Source organism: Delphinapterus leucas, chromosome 15, assembly GCF_059928025.1.
Source record: "Delphinapterus leucas isolate spDelLeu-1000000601 "Yukka" chromosome 15, BTC_Dleu_Yukka2, whole genome shotgun sequence".
NCBI lineage: Eukaryota > Metazoa > Chordata > Mammalia > Artiodactyla > Monodontidae > Delphinapterus > Delphinapterus leucas.
In genome coordinates, this window is record NC_143143.1 from 17549274 (window position 1) to 17561677 (window position 12404).

The window sequence follows — 12404 nt, forward strand, 5'->3', positions numbered from 1 at the left end:
TAACATGAGAAGGTAGTTATTATTACCATCATCGACATCATCCCTATTTTACAGATAAGGAAACCAAGGCTCAGAGAGGTTAAGTGACTTGTTCAAGGTCACACAGCTGATGCTGGTGGAGATGAGATTTGAACTCAGTCATTTGGGCTCCTGAGTTTACATTCTTGATCACTGCACTACACTGCTTCTGGATGTATGTTAACCCAGGGATATTCAGTCCCTCTTCCCACCCTCCCTCCCAGCTGCCTGCCTTCCACCCACCCATTCACCCACCCACCCCCTCTTGCATTCTTCTACCCACCCACCCATTCTCTCCTTCCGGCCTTCTATCGGCCGACACTGAACATGCCCTTGGCTAGGTACTGGGGACATTCTCCAGAAATACACAAGAGTGGTGGCCCTCATGGAGCCTGTATTCTGGTGGGGAGAGACAGACAAAAAGAAGTAATGGACAAACTAAATGCAAATTATACTGTCATAGAAAACAGATGAGAGGCCTAGGTAGTGACACAGAGGGGGCACCCTGGATGGTAAGAAATACCCCAGCCACAGGGGAAGCATTTTAGGCAGAGGGTCCTGCAAGTGCAAAGGCACTGAGGTGGGAGGGAGTGTGGCTCGCTCCAGGAACTTGGGAACAGTGTGGGGAATAGAGTGAACAAGCAAAGGAATGCTAGGAGACGGAGCCATGGAAGTCCCACATCCTGCACACCACCTAGGACCTTGCAGGATGGGGTGAAGAAGGTAGATTTGGCTCCAAGGGAAATTGGATGTCATCTGAGGTTTCATCAGAGGAGTGGCTTAATCCAATCTACATTTTCAAAAGAGTGCTCCAGCCATGATTTAGGGAGTGGGTAAGATGCAGCAGTGGCAACTTAACCCTTTGTGTTTAAAAAGTAGATGCTTTTGGAGGTGGAAAGTTAACAGCTGCCATGTCCTTTGGGGTGAAACTGAGTCCCCTTAGAAATAGATCTGTGTTGAGGGAAGGGTCCCTTAAGGGACCCCTCTAGGTCAGCTCCTGTCTCATGAATGTGGCCCAGGAGGTCTCAGAAGAGGGTGAAATAAGATCTCTCAACACCCTCCCAACACCCCTGAGTATTTAAAGCTGGTCAGTGGGGAGGAAGTGGTTAAATCTGCATTTCAGCCAAGGGGACTACTGGGAAAAAAATAATTGACACAGCCCCTCCTTCAACCCATTTCCTCTTTTTTATTTTAACAGTTTTATTGAGGTATAATTTACACAGCATAAAATTCACCCATTGTAAGTGTACAATTCAATGATTTTTAGTAAGTTTACTGAGCTTTGCAACCATCACTGCTATCTAATTTTTTGAACATTTCCAAAAAGGTCCCTTGTTCCTGTTTGCAGTCAATCCCGTTCCCACTCCCAGCCCCAGTAATCTCCTTTCTGTCTCTACTGATTTTCCTTTTTCTTTTCTGGGTATTCTGTATAAATTGAATCACGCATGTGGTCTTTTGTGTCTGCTTTCTTTTCTTTTGCGTAACGTGTGTGAGTTTCTTCTGTGTGGTAGCATGTACTTCATTCATTTTTATGCCCGAGTAATACTCCATTGCACAGATATGCTACATTTGGTTATTCCATTCATCAGCTGGTGGAAGCTGGATTGTGTTCACTTTATCTCTATTACGAATAATACGGCTATGAACATATCCGTGCAAATCTATGTGCAGACCTGCATTTCAAATCTTGCGGATATACACCCAGGAGTGGATTGCTGGGTCATTCTATGTTTAACTTACCGAAGAGCTGACAAACAGATTTCCACAGCAGCCACACCATTTTACACTGCCACCAGTAATGTATGAGAACTCCAATTTCTCCACGTCATTGCCAACACTTACTATTTTCCTTTTTTTTTTTTACTAGAGCCATCTTGGTGTGTATAAAGTGGTATCTTATTGTGGTTTTGCTTTGCATTTCCCTAATGGTTAATGGTGTTGAACATATTTTCGTGTGCTTGGTAGTCATTTATACACCTTCTTTGGAGAAATATCTATTCAAGTCCTTTGCCTGTTTTTAACTTGGGCTGTGCTATAGACTGTCTGTTCTCCCCCATAATCACATGTGGAAACCCTACCCCTCAAATGTAATGGTATTAGAAGGTGGGGCCTCTGAGAGATGATTAGGTCATGAGGGCAGAGCCTTCATGAATGCGAATAGTGCCCTTATGAACAAGACACTAGAAAGATAAGTTACTCCTTCTGCCCTGTGAGGATACAACAGTCTATAAACAAGGAAGCGGGCTCTATCGAATCTGCTGGCACCTTGATGTTGGACTTCCCAGTCTCCAGAACTGTGAGAAGTAAATTCTGTTGTTAATAAGCCACCTAGTCTACTGGATTTTGTTATAGCAGCCCAAACAGACTAAGACAGATTGTTTGTCATTTTGCTGTTGAGTTGTAAGTGTTCTTTATATATTCAGGATACTAGACCCTTATCAGATATATGATTTGCAAATACTTTCTCCCATTCTGTGGTCATCTTTTCACTTTCTTATAGTTTTTAATGTTTATGAAGTACAATTTATCTCTTTTGTTCTTTTGGTGCCCATGCTCTTGGTGTCATGTCTATGAGTCTATCACCAAATCTAAGGACATGAAGATATACCCTTATACCTTCCTCTAAGAGTTTTATTTTGTTAGCTCTTATATTTAAGTCTCTAATCCACTTTATATTGATTTTTGTATATGATGTAAGGATCCATGTATGTAGATATCCAGTTGTCCCAGCACCTGCTTGTTGAAGAGACTGTTCTTTCCCCATTGAATTGTCTTGGCATCCTTGTCAAAAGTCACTGTCCATACATGCATGGATTTATTTCTAGACTCTTGATTAAATTCCATTGATCTCTATTTCTGTCCTTATGCCAGTATTACACTGTTTTGATTACTGTAGATTTGTAGTAAGTTCTGAAATTGGGAGTTTGAGCCCTCCAACTTTGTTGTTCTTTTTAAAGATTGTTTTGGCTATTCTGGGTCCTATGCAATTTCATATGAATTTTAGGATCAACTTTTCCATTTCTGAAAGAACAAAAGGTTATTGGGATTTTGGCAGGGATTGCACTGAATCTAGATGTTGTTTGAGAAAAAGTGCCATCTTAACAATGCTAATTCTTCCATTACATGAACATGGGATGCTTTTTCATTTACTTAGATCTTTAATTTCTTTCAGCAATGTTTTGTAGTTTCCAGTGTATAAGTCTTTCACCTCCTTGGTTAAATCTATTCCTAAGTATATTATTATTTTTGATACTATTATATATGGAATTGTTTTCTTGATTTCCTTTTTGGATTGTTCATTGTTAGTGTATATAAACACAGCTAACTTTTGTGTTAATCTTGTACCCTGCCATTTTGCTTAATTTGTTTATTAGCTCTAATAATTTTTTGGTGAATTCTTAAGGATTTTCTAGCTATAGTATTATGTCATCTGCAAATAGTGGTATTTTACCTCTTCCTTTCCAGTTTCTTTTATTTCTTTTTCTTGCTGAATTGCTCTGGCAAAATCCTTCAGTGCGATGTTGAATAGCAGTGGTGACAGCAGGCACCCTTCTTTCTGATCTCAGGGGAAAAGCTTTTGGTGTATCATTCATCATGTGTGATGTTAACTGTGGGTTTTTCACATATGGCCTTTATGACGTTGAGGGACTTCCATTCTATTCCTAGTTTGCTAAGTGTTTTTTTTATCATGAAGGGGTATTGAATTTAATCAAATGCCTCTCTTTTTTTGCATCATTTGAGATCAGCATGTGGGTTTTCCTTCATTTTATTAATGTGGTGTGCTACATTGATTAATTTTATGTTGAACAACCCTTGAATTCCTGGGAAAACCCTACTTGGTCATGGTGTATAATCCTCTTAACATGCGATAGGATTCAGTTTGCTGGTATTTTGTTGAAGATTTTACATCTGTATTCATAAAGGACATTGGCACATAATGTAGTTTTCTTTTCTTCTGCTGCTTTTATCTGGCTTTGGTATTATAGAATGACTTAGGAAGTATTCCCTCCTCTTCTATTTTGTCGAAGAGTTTGAGAAGGATTGATGTTAATTCTTCCTTAAATGTTTGGTAAAAGTTATCAGTGAAGCATTTCTGACTCTGGACTTTTCTTCGCTAAGAGGTTTTTGATTATTGATTCAACTATTTTTTTCTTACGTATCTGTTTAGATTTTCTTTCTTTTTTTTGAGTCAGTTTTGGTAATTTATGCCTTTTTAGGAGTCTTTCCATTTCTAAATGGATAATTAGGTTATCTAATTTTTGACATACAATTTTTATTCTCTTATAATCATTTTTCTGTAAGGTTGGTAATAATGGCCTCATTTCCATTTCTAATTTTAGTCTGTTGCATCTCCTCTTTTTTGCTTAGTTCAGCTAAAGGTGTGTCAATTTTGTTGATCTTTTCAAAGAAACAACTCTTGGTTTTGTTGACCCTCTTCACTGTTTTTCTATACTTTGTTTCATTTGTCTCCACTTTAATCGTTTTTATTTCTTTCCTCTGCCAGTTTTGGGTTTAATTTGCTCTTCTGTTTCTAGTTCCTTAAGGTGTACAGTTAGGTTACTGATTTGTAGTAACACATGGTGGAGGCCATTCAGATATTCTCTCTGGCCCTTTCCCTCCTCTCCTTCTGGGACTCTTATAAATCATAGGTTGTTACACTTAATGGGGCCCTACAAGTCCGTTAGGCTCTGTTCACTTTTCTTCACTCTTTTTTTCCTTTATGCACCTCAAACTGGATAATTTCAATTTGCTTATCTTCAAGCCACTGATTCTTTGTTCTGCCTGCTGCAAATCTGATGTTGAACCCCTCTGGTAAATTTCTCATTTCAGTGTTTACTTTTCAGCTCCAGAATTTCTATTTGGTTCCTTTGTATAATTTCTTTTTATTAATATTTTCTATTTGTTCATACATCATTCTGGTTTCCCTTAGTTCTTCATCCATGGTTTCCTTTAGCATTTTGTGCATATTTAAGACACCAGATTTAAAATCTTTATCTAGTAAGCCCAATGTCTGGATTTCCTCGGGGACAGTTTCTGTCGTTTTCCTTTTTGGTTTGTGTTTTCCTTGTGAATGGGCCATGCTTTCCTATGTCTTTTATGCCTTATTGTTATTGTTATTGTTGAAAACTGGACATCTTGAACATTGTAATGTGATAACTCTGGAAATTAGATTCTCCCTCGCCCCTCTGCCCCAACAGGGTTTGCTTTTGTTGTTTGCTTTGGCTGCAGCCATCCATTTGTTTAGTGACTTTTCCAATCTATTTTTGCAAATACCGTATTATTCCTTGTTGTTGTATATTCACTGAGGTCTCCACTCCATTCCATTATCTTGGCAGTCAGCCAGCGATCTGATAGAGATTTCCTTAAACACCTAGAGCCAAAATGAATAAGGCACACAGAACAAAAACTACTTTCTCAGTCTTTAGAGATTGGCTCTGAGCTGGGACACTTCTTCAATGCTTAGCCAGGCTGACTATAACTGCATTTTAGCTTTCACCTTAGTGTTTCACCTGCTTGTGAAGAATCCAAAGATTAGCCAGAGGTGCAAACCTAGGGTCTTCTCAGATCTTTTCTGTGCTGCATTCAGCCCTGGGAGTACACACTGCATTCCAGATTCCCTGGTATATGTGGAAGCCTTTCAATGCCTTTGTATTTTCCTCTCCAGCCTCCTCCTTCCCAGGCTTTTTGGTCTGTCTGTGCTTGCTCTGTCCATCACCCCTTGCCCCAGTTGGGCAGTATATGTCTTTAAATTATTTCAACAGACACTACCTAGGAAGCAGCTCCAGTCTTGAAAGAGTTTCAAAGGGGTGGCACAACGAAGGCAAATGCCCAAGCCAATCCCTCAGGAAGCTACCAGACAGATCAAAAGGTACAACCACAATTCTTTGAGAACAAGGTCTGTATTGCCCTTTCCTGTTCTAGCAAATCACACCCAAAATGCAGACCACTGTTCCCACCCCACCCCCCCGACTGAGCTGGGGAATAGGAAGTAGTAAGCAGATAAGCAAAAATGCCACAATACATTCTTAGCAAATACTGAGTCTCTTTCTTCATCAAGGAGGCCCCCTGGTTGCTTTTCAGTTTTGATTAGATTCCAGGAAAAAAAGTTGATTCTCACAGGTTTTGCCAGCTTAATGCTTGTGTCAGTGGAAAGACTGAGCCTTGAAATTCTCTACATTTTAAAGTTTATTAAAGTGCAATCTACCAATTATTTTTCCCTTCTGTGGATTGCACTTTTGGTGCATGTCTAAGAGCAATGTGCCTGGCCCAAGGTAACAAAAATTCTCCTTATGTTTTCTTCTAAAAGTTTGTTTTAGTTCTTATGTTTAGCACCATGGTTCATTTTGAGTTAATGTTTGTGTATAGTGTGAGATAATCTAAATTTATCTTTTTGCATGTGAATATCCAATTGTCCCAGCATAATACGTTAAAAGGATTATCTTTTCCCCATGGAATTACCTTGGCACCTATTTTGAAAATTAATTAACTATAAATGTATGGGTTTATTTTTGTACTCTCTATTCTGTTCCATTGCTTTAAGTCTATCTGTGTGTCAGTACCACACTGTCTGGATTACAGTAGCTTTTTAAAAAATTTTTTTTATAAACATCTTTATTGGAGTATAATTGCTTTACAATGGTGTGTTAGTTTCTGCTTCATAACAAAGTGAATCAGTTATACATGTACATATGTTCCCATATCTCTTCCCTCTTGCGTCTCACTCCCTCCCACCCTCCCTATCCCACTCCTCTAGGTGGTCACAAACCACTGAGCTGATCTCCCTGTGCTAGGCGGCTGCTTCCCGCTAGCTATCTGTTTTACGTTTGGTAGTGTATGTATGTCCATGCCACTCTCTCACTTTGTCACAGCTTACCCTTCCCCCTCCCTATATCCTCAAGTCCATTCTCTAGTAGGTCTGGGATTACAGTAGCTTTGTAGCAAGTTTTGAAATTGGGAAGTGAAAGTCATGCAACTTTATTTTGCTTTTTCAGGATTGTTTTGCCTATTCTGGTTCCTTTGGATTTCTGTATAAATTTTAGGATTAGCTTGTTAGTTTCTGCAAAAATATCTTCTGGGATTTTGACAAGGATTGTGTCGAATCTATAGATCAATTGGGGGAGATGTGCCATCTTAAAAATATTGTATCTTCCAATCCATGCCCATGAACTAGCTCTCCATTTATTTACATCTTTTAAAATCTCTCTCAGGAACCTCCTTCCGCATCCATTTCCTTTTGAGGCCCAACATTGTGCGGCTCCTCTGATGGACCGAATGGTCGGCTAAGGACTCTAGCCAAGGAAGGGCAGGAGGTGTTACACTGAGAACTCACCATAGCAGAAGGTAACATCTAGAGGGTGGTGGCAGGAGGGCTGGGCTGTACACACATGTGGCTGAGACTTGGAAGCATCTTTTCATTCTGTTACGCTGTTACAGTGGCTTTATTTCAAGAGCAGTGGCTGAATATAAAGGTAAAACTAATAAACGGTGCCCTCAGTTACGAGTAACACAGAAGGGAAACGGTTATCCTGCTTTCAAGACTCACCTTGGTGTGTTTGAGGCTGTGGACCAAGCAGGACTCGCATCCAAGCGCATGATAATAACGTCTTAGAATTTTCTAAATCTCCTCCTCAAATTAGTCTCCCTGGTGGGCTGATCAGATTGCCCAGCCACGGATCACATTATTGCTGTTTGAGGCAGGAAGGATGTCTTGGTTGGGTTCCCCCAGAAGCAATTTCTTTTTAATTAATTAATTAATTAATTTTTGGCTGCATTGGGTCTTTGTTGCTGCACGCAGGCTTTCTCTAGATGCGGCGAGTGGGGGCTACTCTTCGTTGTGGTGCGCAGGCTTCTCATTGCGGTGGCTCCTCTTGTTGCGGAGCCAGAAGCAATTTATAAGACAAGGATTCAAGTGCACGTGATGGATTTGAGAGGTGAGCCCAGAAAACATTTGCAGGCGAGTCAGCAAGTGAGGCACGGCAGGGCAGGAAGCCAACAGGGAGCTCGAAGAGCGGGTTAGTGCTGTGGCAACTGGAACTTAATCCAGTTAATTTCTCCAACTTGTCCCACACGAGGAGCAAGGAAGCTGGGGTATTTCTTCACTAGGACCCCAACTGCCATTAGTAGAGGGCTGCTTCCAGGGGCAGTTCAGCTGCCCTCCTGTGTGTACCTGCAGCCAAAAATAAGCCTTCGGGCTACTAGTTGCAAGTATTTGCAATAAGAACCCCTCAGTGTGTAGAGCTGAGAGAATGAGGGTGAGGCTCCAACGTTGGCTGCAGGGCAAATTGCAGCCACTGCTAATTGCCTCCCAGCTTCCTTCCTGCCCTTCTTCCTCATATTAGAACCACAGTGTAGAGAGATTGAGGAGTAGAAGGACATGCGCTCACTCCCTCTTGCGACAGCACCGGAATCACAACTAATTGCTGAACAATCATCGACAGGAGGACACGGGAACTCACCAAAAAAGATACCCCACATCCAAAGACAAAGGAGAAGCTGCAGTGAGACAGTAGGAGGGGCACAATCACAATAAAATCAAATCCCATAACTGCTGGGTCGGTTACTCACAAACTGGAGAACACTTATACCACCGAAGTCCACCCACTGGAGTGAAGGTTATGAGCCCTACGTCAGGCTTCCCAACCTGGGGGTCCGGCAATGGAGGAGGAATTCCTAGAGAATCAGACTTTGAAGGCTAGTGGGGTTTGATTGCAGGACTTTGACAAGACTGGGGGAAACAGAGACTCCACTCTTGGAGGGCACACACAAAGTAGTGTGTGCATCGGGACCCAGGGGAAGGAGCAGTGACCCCGGGGGAGACTGAACCAGACCTACCTGCTTGTGTTGGATGGTCTCCTGCAGAGGCGGGGGGTGGGTGTGGCTCACCGTGGGGACAAGGACACTGGCAGCAGAAGTTCTGGGAAGTACTCCTTGGCGTGAGCCCTCCCAAAGTCTGCCATTAGCCCCACCAAAGAGCCCAGGTAGGCTCCAGTGTTGGGTTGCCTCAGGCCAAACAACCAACAGGGAGAGAACCCAGCCCCACCCATCAGCAGTCAAGCGGATTAAAGTTTTACTGAGCTCTGCCCACCAGAGCAACACCCAGCTCTACCCACCACCAGTCCCTCCCATCAGGAAGCTTGCACAAGCCTCTTAGATAGCCTCATCCACCAGAGAGCAGACAGCAGAAGCAAGAAGAACTACAATTCTGCAGCCTGTGGAAGGAAAACCACATTCACAGAAAGACAGACAAAATGAAAAGGCAGAGGACTTTGCACCAGATGAAGGAACAAGATAAAACCCCAGAAAAACAACTAAATGAAGTGGAGATAGGCAACCTTCCAGAAAAAGAATTCAGAGTAATGATAGTGAAGATGATCCAGGACCTTGGAAAAAGAATGGAGGCAAAGGTCGAGAAGATGCAAGAAATGTTTAACAAAGACCTAGAAGAGTTAAAGAACAAACACCTAGAAGAATTAAAGAACAAACAAACACAGATGAACAATACAATAACTGAAATGAAAAATACACTAGAAGGAATCAATAGCAGAATAACTGAGGCAGAAGAACGGATAAGTGACCTGGAAGACAGATGGTGGAATTCACTGCCACAGAACAGAATAAAGAAAAAAGAGTGAAAAGAAATGAAGACAGCCTAAGAGACATCTGGGACTACATTAAATGCAACAACATTCACATTATAAGGGTCCCAGAAGGAGAAGAGAGACAGAAAGGACCCAAGAAAATATTTGAAGAGATTATAGTCGAAAACTTCCCTAACATGGGAAAGGAAATAACCATCCAAGTCCAGGAAGTGCAGAGAGTCCCAGGCAGGATAAACCCAAGGAGAAACACGCCAAGACACAAAGTAATCAAATTGACAAAAAATGAAAGACAAAGAAAAATTATTGAAAGCAACAAGGGAAAAATGACAAATAACATACAAGGGAACTCCCATAAGGTTAAGAGCTGATTTCTCAGCAGAAACTCTACAAGCCAGAAGAGAGTGGCATGATATATTTAAAGTGATGAAAGGGAAGAACCTACAACCAAGATTACTCTACCCAGCAAGGATCTCATTCAGCTTCGACGGAGAAATCAAAAGCTTTACAGACAAGCAAAAGCTAAGAGAATTCAGCACCACCAAACCAGCTCTACAACAAATGCTAAAGGAACTTCTCTAAGTGGGAAACACAAGAGAAGAAAAGGACCTACAAAAGCAAACCCAAAACGATTAAGAAAATGGTCATAGGAACACACATATAGATAATTACCTTAAACGTGAATGGATTAAATGCTCCAACCAAAAGACACAGGCTTGCTGAATGGATACAAAAACAAGACCCATATATATGCTGTCTACAAGAGACCCACCTCAGACCTAGGGACACATACAGACTGAACGTGACGGGATGGAAAAAGATATTCCATGCAAATGGAAATCAAAAGAAAGCTGGAGTAGCAATACTCATATCAGATAAAATAGACTTTAAAATAAAGAATGTTACAAGAGACAAGGAAGGACACTACATAATGATCAAGGGATCAATCCAAGAAGAAGATATAACAATTATAAATATATACGCACCCAACATAGGAGCACCTCAATACATAAGGCAACTGCTAACAGCTATAAAAGAGGAAATCAACAGTGACACAATAATAGTGGGGGACTTTAACACCTCACTTACACCAATGGACAGATCATCCAGACAGAATATTAATAAGGAAACACAAGCTTTAAATGACACAATAGACCAGATAGATTTAATTGATATTTATAGGACATTCCATCCAAAAAGAGCAGATTACACTTTCTTCTCAAGTGCACATGGAACATTCTCCAGGATAGATCACATCTTGGGTCACAAATCAAGGCTCAGTAAATTTAAGAAAATCGAAATCATATCAAGCATCTTTTCTGACCACAACACTATGAGATTAGAAATCAATTAAAGGGAAAAAAACGTAAAAAACACAAAAACATGGAGGCTAAACAATACACTACTAAATAACCAAGAGATCACTGAAGAAATCAAAGAGGAAATAAAAAAATACCTAGAGACACATTACAATGAAAACACGACTATCCAAAACCTATGGGATGCAGCAAAAGCAGTTCTAAGAGGGAAGTTTATAGCAATACAAGCCTACCTCAAGAAACAAGAAAAATCTCAAATAAACAATCTAACCTTACACCTAAAGGAACTAGAGAAAGAAGAACAAACAAAACCCAAATTTAGTAGAAGGAAAGAAACCATAAAGATCAGAGCAGAAATAAATGAAATAGAAACAAATAAAACAATAGCAAAGATCAATAAAACTAAAAGCTGGTTCTTCGAGAAGATAAACAAAATTGATAAACCATTAGCCAGACTCATCAAGAAAAAGAGGGAGAGGACTAAAATCAATAAAATTAGAATTGAAAAAGGAGAAGTTACAATGGACACTGCAGAAACACAAAGCATCCTAAGAGACTACTACAAGCAACTACATGCCAATAAAATGGACAACCTGGAAGAAATGGACAAATTCTTAGAAAGGTATAACCTTCCAAGACTGAACCAGGAAGAAACAGAAAAATATGAACAGACCAATCACAAATAATGAAGTTGAAACTGGGATTAAAAATCTTCCAACAAACAAAAGTCCAGGAACAGATGGCTTCACAGGTGAATTCTATCAAACATTTAGAGAAGAGCTAACATCCATCCTTCTCAAACTCTTCCAAAAAATTGCAGAGGAAGGAACACTCCCAAACTCATTCTATGAGGCCACCATCACCCTGATACCAAAACCAGACAAAGATACCACAAAAAAAGAAAATCACAGACCAATATCACTGATGAATATAGATGCAAAAATCCTCGACAAAATACTAGCAAAAACAAAATCCAACAACACATTAAAAGGATCGTACAACAATGATCAAGTGGGATTTATCCCAGGGATGCAAGGATTCTTCAATATATGCAAATCAATCAATGTGATACACCATATTAAAAAATTGAAAAATAAAAACCATATGATCATCTCAATAGATGCAGAAAAAGCTTTTGACAAAATTCAACACCCACTTATGATAAAAACTCTCCAGAAAGTGGGCACAGAGGGAACCTACCTCAACATAATAAAGGCCATATACAACAAACCCACAGCAAACATCATTCTCAATGGTGAAAAACTGAAAGCATTTCCTCTAAGATCAGGAACAAGACAAGGATGTCCACTCTCGCCACTGTTATTCAACATAGTTTTGGAAGTCCTAGCCACAGCAATCAGAGAAGAAAAAGAAGTAAAAGGAATACAAATTGGAAAAGAAGAAGTAAAACTGTCACTCTTTGCAGATGACATGATACTATACATAGAGAATCCTAAAAATGCCACCAGAA

General features: G+C 40.3%; 1 protein-coding gene across 7 annotated transcripts in view; it reads right to left on the reverse strand.

The window, feature by feature from the left end:
• IL21R (interleukin 21 receptor) overlaps positions 1–12404 on the reverse strand; it is a 58657-nt gene that overhangs the window by 33671 nt on the left and 12582 nt on the right. The window contains exons 1-2 of one of the 7 annotated variants that reach the window (XM_022588474.3): positions 8851–8963; positions 7562–8511 (exon numbers count right to left, since the gene is read on the reverse strand). The exons of 2 other annotated variants lie outside the window; for them this stretch is intronic. The gene's annotated coding sequence lies outside the window, so the exon portion shown is untranslated. Of the gene's footprint in view, positions 1–7561; positions 8512–8850; positions 8965–12404 lie in introns of those variants that run through there. 4 more of the 7 variants (XM_089895997.1, XM_089895995.1, XM_089895996.1 and 1 more) reach the window with 4 other exon arrangements.